General features: G+C 38.8%; 1 protein-coding gene and 1 long non-coding RNA gene across 6 annotated transcripts in view; both read left to right on the top strand.

The window, feature by feature from the left end:
• Positions 1–10,802, top strand: part of ankfn1 (ankyrin repeat and fibronectin type III domain containing 1) — a 146,348-nt gene that overhangs the window by 15,416 nt on the left and 120,130 nt on the right. The window lies entirely within an intron of this gene.
• LOC122971275 lies at positions 5,169–6,920 on the top strand. Its single transcript, XR_006399440.1, has 3 exons — positions 5,169–5,589; positions 6,143–6,396; positions 6,503–6,920. It is a non-coding gene; the product is annotated as an uncharacterized LOC122971275 (long non-coding RNA).

The raw sequence follows: 10,802 nt of genomic DNA, 5'->3' as shown, positions 1-10,802 counted from the left end.
TTTGTTGTATTTTAAACAAAACTACTCAACATTTAAATGTGAAGATTTGCTGCTTTTCTTAAACTTGAAAACTATCAAATTGAACCGTCGTTCACACAAATCAATTAATTTGAGACGTCAACTCTGGGAATGGTGACGCTCATCATTCAATTTAATGATAATTTCTGACATTTTATAAACAAACAAACAAGTATTAATATGAATCAAATTAGGGCTGCAACTAACAATTATTTTCAGCATTGATTAATCTGTCAGTTATTTTATTGATTTGTTATTTGGTGTATAAGATGTTGATCAGTGTTTCCCAACATGATGTCTTCAGATGTTCAGTTTGCTGTCATAAAGGATTAAAGAAACTAGAAAATATTCATATTTAAGAAGCTGGAATCAGAGAATTTCTACTTTTTTTTCCTCAAAAAATGACTGAAAACAAATCAGTTATGAAAATAGTTGGTGATTAATCTTCTGTCAATCTAGTAGTTGATTGATTGATGAATCTTTGACTGTTATTGCTGCCGTCGGGAGTCTTTAGTCTCATCAGAAGCAGCAGCCTGGTCTGGAGTCTGTTTGAGGCTTTACTGTGTGTTGGACAGTAGCAGACTCACTGATCAATACGCTGTGATGTGGGCAGCGCTGATGCATCTGATGTCTGAGTAAACTGGCTGACTGGTTTGGTTCCTGTTTGAAGGACTGAGTGGGATTATGTGAGGATATGACTGAGTGTGTAGTCTGTCTTACATCAGCAACTCTGCTTTATGTAACTGCCCTTAAAGCCGCACTAATCAATACTTTGATATCAGTGATTGGTCAGATGATTGTGTATACAGTACTCGCATCCTTTACTTAAAGCTATAATATGTAATTATTCCACATTAAAATGTCTAAAAACAACTAGACCTGTGTTATATATGTTGTTGAGTTGTGTACTTACATTATCCCAAATGTTTCCAACAATGTTCAAACTCAGAGAAATCTGTAATTTAATCAAAGTAACGGATCGTTTCATTTGGTCGCCTGTCGATGGCGTCATACCTCCTCTACCAAAGAGTAAACACACACCAGATGCATACGGCGGCGCTGTGTTTGTCTGCTACAATGGCGTCTACCAAAGAGTAACTTACACACATACAAGATAATACATCGGCGTTGTGGTTGTTCCACACAAACTGTTATAAATGGACTTTTATTCAGTTTTAAGACACATTTTGATGATAAATTTAGGTGGTTTTTAACTATATCTTTTAGCTGGAAGAAGGATTTTAGTCATTGGACGTCTGGATCTTAAGTTATCAGAGAAATAAACTGGACAAACGTTAGCAGCAGCTCGGCTAACAGCCCCTCCAGGAAGTCCGGTGGTCACCAAACATCGTCAGAGAAATATTGATTTTTTAGGTGAAACAGCTTTAATTAGTATTTTAATGATTTTAATCTGCGTGTACGTTTGTTTCTGGAGAGGAGGAGACCTCTGCTGATAAAAACATCCTGAATGATGAACACTGGAGTAATCCTATCCCGGTGAAGCTGGTTATTTAACAACAAAGACAACAACTCCCATGATCCCTTGCTACTTCTTACTGTCATCACACTGTGCATTTAAGTAAAAGTAACAATACCACAATGTAAAAATACTCCATTACTAGTAAAAGTCATGAATTCAGTAAATTACAGAAGAATTATCAGCTAAATTGACTTTGTTTTGCAGAAAATTAGCCAACAAAACAAAGTTCTGTCACACAAAGTTTCTTTAATTTTCAAACTTTTCTCTAAACTTTTCTTTTGTGAAATATTGGAAAGTTTTACTGACTGTTTATTCAACCAAACACAGACGTTACAAGCCAGAAAGTTTGTCAACTGCTGTTTTAATCTTGAATCATTTGTTTTATAAGCTTATTATATATGATGTCATGTACATTTTTAATCTTAAAAGTCACTTCAGCTGTTAAATAAAAGTAGTGGAGTTAAAGAACAAAGCAGCTTAAAATGAAAATACCCAGGTGGAGTACAAGTACCTCAAACTTGTACTTAAGTACAGTATTTGTAAATGTACTCAGTTACTGGTCAGATATGTATCTGATGCTGCCCCCAAGTGACCAAAACAATCTGTTATTTGCTCTAATTCATTTACAGAAACAATAAGAGTGAAATGAATAAACCAACAGTAAGTGAAATGTGTTCAGACAGGACTGATATCAGCACATCACTTCCTGGAATATCAGGTTCAGTTTGTGACAAACTTGTATTATTGAATGTTTCTCTGCAGCAGCTGTGAACATTCATTTCCTTTTGGACGACAAAGACAAATGATACAGAGATAAACAAAGTACACAACAAAGAAACAACACAGGATGACAACAAAGAAAACAAACAAAAACAACCTTCCAATAACAATGTTATTAAATTCATAATCAAGTGTAGAGTTTATTGTGGGATTAAAACCTGAAACACAAGAGAAACTGCTTGATGTGCAGTAAGTCACTGTAAGAATAAACTAAAACCATCAACACAGGACGGATTCATCTTTCTAATAGTCATCACATGTAGTCAGTGTCAGCAGTGGTCTCTCCATTCAAACACATGATCTGATGCTGTGAGCATGGAATAGTCTCAGACTTGAATATAAGACGACCTTTTTCAACCCTAATTTTTACAGTAATCACCCGAACAATTAAGGCAGGTAAATGATGGTCGGTTGTCTCCAGTTTGATCAGATTTCCAGCATGACTGGTTTGAATCCAGAGTTGCTGTTTGTGGCTTTTAGCTAAATTGTTCTAACAGGGCAGGTTTTATAATAAAATAACATTAAACTTAGTAAAATATTACAATAATAGTGCGACTCAGTGAGAGCAGCAGGTGAGCCAACTGTCAATCACAGCTGTCAATCAACGTCCACACGGCAGACATCGAAGCTACTATAAGTCTTCAAATCTTATTCAATAGTTTCCAAAATGACCAGCAGCACACTTATTAGAGGGTCTGAATGTAGAGATTGAAAGCATGACTCAGTGTTTGTAGAGAGAAGTTGAGGCTTTTTGAATGAGTCAGTTGGAGCAGCTAGCGGCCGTCTGTGACACTTTAAGATACTTCAGCCTCGAGACGTGGCAGCTGCTGATTGATTTAATATTATTAGAGCTTTATTTCACATGTTGTGGTTAAACTGCCGTCTCAACTGAGACTGCTTTGATATAAACATGGTCAGACTGTGTGCTGAGACTATAAGACGACTTGACTGGCAAAATAGATTTTGACTAATTAAAGTTGAGTCTGAGTCTCAAACGGCTGCTGTACAGAGGATGAACCCTGCTGATGTGGATCCACTAGTGGTCTCACCATCTGTCCATTTAACAAGTTAGTTTTCTTCTACAATCATCATAAAGAGCTGCTTAGCACAAACTTCCATTCAGTGTTTCTTCTGTCTATATTCTCAGAGCGCTCAGCTCCACATGTAAACCTTTGTTACTTTAACAAGGTCAAACAATGTTTTTGTTGCACGTACAGAAACTACAGTTACGCTGACGTCACTGTAACTTTCAGGTTTTCTTCTGCAGTCATTGTTGCTGTTTGTAGCTCTACATGAACTCATATATACTCTCCTCTTTACTGACATTGATTGGACTTTGGTGCAGTGCAGCTCAAATTCAATACAGTTCATGCATACAGGTATAATTTCTACCACATCCAGGAATGATATAAACATACAGCTGTGTGGTTTGAATATTAAACAGCATCACTGTTAACTGGATTCTACGGAGAGCAGAGAAGTGCAAGTGAGAGATAAAGTGCATATTGCAGTCAGAGCTGCTTTGAATTGTGCAAATATAAAGTGCACGATGGAGGATCACAGTAAACCAGCTGCAGCAGGATGTCTGCTGGTTTTAAATCTACCAGTAAACCACTGTCCTCTCTGTGATGGGAGTAAGTTATAAACACAGTTTGAGGGCTTTGTGTTGGATACAGGAGTAACATCACAAACCTCTAGGACTTCTGGGAAATAATGTTCATTAAACATAAATATTAAATAAACAACAAGTTCTTATCTGAACATATGAAGCGAGACACACGACATACTCTTAGGCTGCGTTTAACTAATTAGCAGAGTTAGAATTAACATGTTAATGAGATTGTTAATGAGGTTTTTCTCCTTCTGAAGCAGAATCCACAAGTTCTGGTTTCACTTCCTGGTTTCTGTTGCAGCTTCATGCGTTTAGTTTCTGGTTTTGCTTCTAACTTTGAACCTGAAGAGATTTTTATTGATGAACTTTGAATGTTTGAACTGCTGCGATTCTTCATCCCTGCTGAAGTGTTTTCCTCTTCTCAGGCTGTGTGGTGATAGAATAAGTCATCTCAGAGTGTGTGTGTGTGTGTTTCTGTAGAGTCTGATTGATTTATCTGATCTCTCTGAGGCTCAGCCGTCCGACTCACAGCCCCAGTGCATCATGGTCCGAGCGGTGTGTGATCCTGTGACTCACACACAGAGGATGAAACTCATCATTACAGAACACTCTAGTCTGTAATCTACAGTCTTTTTGCCACGTTTCCTCCGTCAGCTGAGCAGCAGCAGCAGCAGCTCGCTGATCACAGTCAGTGTTTAGATTTAGATGTTCAGCAGCACAACGTCTGTGTCCTCCGGTTTACCAACTCAGGTCCACTGTAAGAAATTAAAGACAAAACACATATTTCTTTTACCAGTGTAATTGTAGTTTTCATTTCTTTTAATTAATTTTTATATAAAGACCTGCAACGATTAGTCAACTCACAAAGAACTTAATCAGCAACTATTGTGATAATCAAATAATCATTTTAGTCATTTTTTAAGCAAATATGCCAAAGATGTGCTGCTTTAGCCTCTAAAATGTGATTTAATGCTTTTCCTCATGTGAATATCTTTCCTTATGCGAGTTTTTGACTGGTTTTTTTGGACAAAATTTGTCTCCTTTGACTTGACTGATTATAACGAGCATTTTCATTATTTTCTGACGTTTTAGAGACAAAATGATAAATGGATTCATTGTGAAAATAACCAGCAGATTCATCAATAATGGAAATAATGATTAGTTGCACCCCTATCCATGAGAAAAAACATCATGTTGAAGCAAACATGGTTCCAAATTTTGCATTATTTTAAATGTCATTTGAACATTTTTCAGTTAAAGACAGATGTCAGTTATTATAGCCGTACTGCTGCTGCTGCTGCTGCTGCTGCGGATCATCCATCCGTTTTCTTTACCGCTCGTCCTCTAGAGGGTCGCTGAGGAGCTGCAGCCAATCAGAGCTGACACTGTGTGAGAGGCGGGGTTCACCCTGGACAGATCTCCAGTCAATCACAGACTGACAACCATTCACACCTGCAGGCAATTTAGATTCAGCAGTTAACTTCACCTGCATGTTTCTGCTCTGTGGGAGGCAGGCACAAGAAGAACATACAAACTCCAGCTCCTGCTGCGGCTCCGTTAACGTTTTAAAACATTAAATTGTAGTCGGAGCTGTGATGAACCTATCCAGCTGAAAAAACAGGTTTTAGTGTGCAGAACCTCTTTAATGAAGAAAGCAGCAGATCCTCCCACTGAAGAGGCAGGAAACAGAGAATAGTTGGTGCTTTATTGTATTTCAGTACTTTGAGTCTTGATGATGTCAGTGTTCAGTGTTTAGGAGCACAGAGGCTCCCAAACTCTATTGATTTCTAGATGAATGGATATTTGTTGTTGTTTTTGCCTGCTGTACATTATAGGATAAATACTGGTGTTATAATAAGTTGTATTTTATTATATTCTATCAAAATAGTTTCTCTGTTTGTAATGTGGTGAAGGAAAAGCAGAGAGTGTAAACTGGACTGAGGCTCAGAACAGGAGCAGATGGAGCTTCCCTGTTGTTCTTGAACTGCAGTTGAAGGTTTCAGTATGAAAACAGCGGTGCAGCTGGTGTCCTCGCAGCCCGGTGACATTCTGCTCCGTTGTCTCAGTAAATAATAGATTTCCAGGCAACGCAGGCAGCCAAGTGACAGCACGGAGACAGAAACATCTCGGTGTTTTGTCTGTCGTCGCCCCGTCACTCCGGCCCGCCAATGGAAAATCCTCCCCAGAAGCTCCCGGCTGTTTACCTCGCCGTCATAAAACCAATACTCATCTTTTTTTGTTTTTGTGGAAAGTTTGGCTGCAGGGCGGAGAGGACGCGGCAGGTGACGGGACAGCAGGATGAAACGTGTTGCATTATGCAGGACGGCAGACACTTCCTGTCCCTTCATCTGGGTCCACATATGACTCATTTCACACCTGCCCTCAGGTAGATTATCCACCGGATGATAAGTCGTGAATCCTGCAAACCAAAGTCAATCTCCTGAGAAACACTTTGTCCTCCTGACGCTGTTTTTTTCTTTCCTTTGTGCTGTGAAAGGCTCAACAGGTGACTGCATAATTAATCACATAAATCAATACAAGACATCACACAAAGACAGAAGGCCGGCACGCACTGAACATTGTTCTGTTGTTTTTGGATTTTTGCGCAGCAGATGTGTAACCACTTGTCTTCTGGCACAACAAACGTAGCTGGATGACGTCTCAGCTCTTCGTCGGGGGACTCGGCTTCAGGACCTGGACTGATCAAAAACTCAGCAACACATTTTTGGTCCTAAAAGCATTTTACCACCTACTTAACTTAGGAAACAACTCCCTTCTCTCCTCTGATATTTAGGAGCAGCAGAGGAGTCCTGGCCTGCTGGGATTAGCATGAACATGGAGGTCAGACAGAAAGTCTGTGGGAGGAGAGAGATATGATGAGGATCCACGATGACACTGAGCCAATCAAAAGATTGGCAAACATTTAAAGTCCCCTCCGCTTTAAAAAAAAACATGTTTTTCTTCTTCTTCTTCTTCTTCTTCTTCTTCTTCTTTCAGTTGGATGTTGCTCTGTTCTCTGTGCAGAGTTTGTTTTCATGGGAGGAAAGTTTCTCTGTGTTCACCTTAAATCTCTGTTGATTTGTGACATCACAACCAGTCTGGAGCCAATCGGTGTGTTTGTCAGTTTTCATCTTGTGTCCAGCAGTTCAACTTGAACAATGAACATATATATATATTTACATATTCAGATTCTGCATTTTAACATGAAGTAGAAGAAGATGATGTTTCAACCTGTTAATATGACCATTTTTGTGTGATTTGTTCTGGATTTATCTGCATCATCAGGCTGCAGAAACACAAACAGCACTGATGAAGGAACATGTCAGTGCAGCTCTTAATAGTGAATAACTGTCTGTAATATAATAGAGTATAGTATTAATGTAGATAATAGAGTATTTTTATTTGTAGGTCTGCAGTGACTTATTACAGTTGATACTTTCATACCACAGATTATGTAGTTATTTCGTTGTTATTTTGTCTATTTGACCCACATCGGTATGTGTTTATAGTTGTGTAAATGTATTTATCGTGAGGTTTTCAGTGACTCTTTGTTTGTGAAAGGCTGAAAGGAAAATGAAGGACTGGTGAACACTGAAGGAGGCAGAATATGCATTTTTTTCTTCCCTGTACTCAAGGTTCACTCAGAAAAATAAACCTTTTTTTTTGTTGCTTTAAGCTTAAACATCTCAGTCCTACTGATGATCTTTACTTTAACTATAACAAACAGCTGTGCCCTTTAAGGAGATAGAAAGAAGATGAATGGGTAACTATTTTGAAAATGCCAAAAAAAGATTTGATGGTTAAAGGTTCTTAAATGTGAGAATCTGCTCCTTCTCTGGTCTGATATCATATAACACTGAATGTGTTTGGACTGTTTATTGCTGTAGGATATTTCTCACTGTTGTCTGATGTTTTACAGACTAACAGATAGTGACAGTGAGTCTAGTCTGGTGTAAATGATGCGTCCGTTCATGTACAGTGTGTTTGTGGTTGACGTGTTGATGTTGCAGAGGAGGCCAGCAGGGGGCGAGCTCGTCCTCTCCTCCTCCTCTCCTCCTCTCCTCCTCTGGAGGAATCACTCCTCTCCCTTTTAGGACTCTCCTGTTGTTTTCTGACTCTTCTGGCTATAAGGTCCAGTAAATAAATGATTATGGGTCATATTGCTTCTCCTCTGACTGCAGCTTATAGCTTTTAAATCTGGAAAGTGGAAAGTTTTTGAGAAGAGCAGTGACAATTTAATCAGGCTGACTGGGAGCCACCAGCTGTCTGCCTCCCTCTCACTTCACCTTTTCCATCATGACAAGAGGGGAAAAAAACAACAAACTGTATTTTATGGCCTGAAGGGATCCAGACTGAAATAGGCAGTAAATTGATCTGCTGGCTGCCGGTGCTGATGCAGATAGATACTGTGAAACACTGATTAATCATAAAAGAGCTGAAGACGAGGACTTGTGTGTGTGGCAGAATGTAATCTCAGAGAGGATGAGGAGCTGCTTGTGTGTCTTTATCTTTCTAATAGATATGGTGTCCCTGGTTGTTGGTCTTCCTCAGTCAGCAGGAACGTCTCCGGTCAAACTCTGCCACAAACTGAAAACATTCAGTCCAGTCTGAGACTTATGATTCATCATTTTTACGACTCTTTCTTATATCTTTTATTCAGGCAGTGAGCGGTTTAAGCAGAGAGTGTTTTTTCCTTCTCACGTTGTTTGATTTGAATCGTCTTTCGAGGCCTGAAGAGGTCAAACTCTCACACACAACACCGAGCCCTGATCTTCCAGACACTCTCTTGAGATTCACATCCAGTTTGTCATATAAACGTAATGACTTGTGTGTTCAGGAGGATTACTGGCGCTGTGGTCGCAGTCGCTGCACACAGAAAATCACTGGCTTCACATTGTACCCAGTGATTTTTAGTGTGTGTGGTTTTTTTCTTCCATGTCATTACAAACCATAAACCGAGCTGCTGTAAACCAGGTCTCAGAGCTCCGCTCAGCGACGAGCAGCGTTTCTGTTAACGGGAGAAGTGACGCCTTCGTCGTGTGACCCGAGTTCTCAAACTTAAGCGTAAAAAGCTGTGATGTGAACGTTGAAACTCTTTGATTTTACAGTTAATTTGCAGGAGTCTTGACACAACCACTTGAGCTGGTTCAGTTTTGTAGATCTCACCTTTGTGTTTTTGGGACAGTTTGGTTCCAAATCAGCATGTTTGGTGTCGTCGTGGTGTTTTTACATCACCGCTCTTCAAATAAACATGTAATTCCCATCCAGTCATACTTAAACACATCGGTTTTAACCGTCAACATTTCTGTTTTCTTTCTTTTTTTATGTGATAAAACCATTTTTACTTTTTCATCAGACAACAAACTTGTTCTTCTTTCCGGACCAGAGTTTTATTGAGTATGTACAGTATGTGCATTGCTCCTCTGTAGTGTTTTTACTCCAGTTTGTTGCAACATCAGTTGTTTTCTGAGCTTCTTTCTTCTAGAAGAATCTGAATCATAGGTGGAAATATACCAGCCTCCATCACTCACTCGTTAAAATGTGCATAACACTGTAATTTATGTTAAAAGTTTTCACCTTTTTAAGCTTTTTGCCAAGAAATCGTTCCTGTAGAAGCTCAGTAGATGTTTCTACACTACTTCCAAGGTGCATATATGCAGGTAAAGTTTATTTGTTTAGCACCTTTCAACAATAAAGCAATTCAAAATGCTGCACATAAAACTTAAAATGCATTAAAACACAAGACATTATAAAAAAGACACATTTAGTTAACTAGAAAATAAAGAGCACAGTGCAAGATATGAATAAAAAGCCCCAAATTTGAATATATGAATAATGGGCTTTTATACTGTATTATATTATTGGGCTTCAGCTGTCTGCCAGTTTGGGAAAGTGACTGGCCTGAAGTCACATGACCATCGGCTGATATTTACGTGTATGTATATGATCTTTTACTTCTTTAACCTTTTTAAAACATGTTTTTATTTCATTCTCACTTTATTTAAATGTTCTTTATGGTGTTTTATAATCTGACACTGATGAAGATCCTGCACAACCAGTTATATGTTGGAAATATAGTCGTCAAATACCAGTAAAATAAAGGTTATAATCTACAAAACTTTAACGTTTAACTAAATATAATCGTCTCTCAGGACAGTCGTTCATTTTAAGATTAACAGCTGCTGTATGTTTGATACTTCAGGTTTTTAAGATGACTAAATGTCCAGTATTGTTTTATTCTATGTGTTGTTACTCTTTAATGCTCTTTAGGGACATTGATCTCACCCATGAGGCTCCAACTAACAACTATTTTAACCATTTACCTATAAAATGTCGTCAAAAAGTGAAAAACTACTCTCACAGATTCTCCAGCGACGTCTTCAGATCGCTGGTTTTTGTTCGACCAACAGTCCGAAACCTAAAGATGCTTTAAAGAAGAGAAACATTTAGAGAAGCAGTTTGTTTCTGTCAATCAACCAGTTGATTGATTGAACTAATCATTTCAGTACAACAGAAGAAAGGCTTCCTGTACCGTTCCTGCCTTCTCAGCCAGTAAAACACAGATCAATCCAATCATTAAGTTATGTTTAACTTCTAAATCAATAAGCGTAATCACTGATCAGGACAGATTAATGGTTTATTAGTTGTTTCTGGACAGATGAGGTGATGCAGGGTGAGCAGACGGCTGGAATCAGGCGCCTGTTTACTGTCATTGGGACTATATGCAGTAGAAATACATGCTCCATACATAGCGTCCAGTACAGGAGGGATTTGTGTATGTGAGCTGTTTACTCTTACATTTTTCTCAGGCCCCCGCTCGCCGTCTTTGTACACAAACACTCACAAACACTCACACAGTGGTGTATTAAGCAGCCGTGCTCCCGCGGGGCTAATCATATCAGGGCACAAGTC

Source organism: Thunnus albacares, chromosome 20, assembly GCF_914725855.1.
Source record: "Thunnus albacares chromosome 20, fThuAlb1.1, whole genome shotgun sequence".
NCBI lineage: Eukaryota > Metazoa > Chordata > Actinopteri > Scombriformes > Scombridae > Thunnus > Thunnus albacares.
This window is presented reverse-complemented; position numbering and strand designations above follow the sequence as displayed.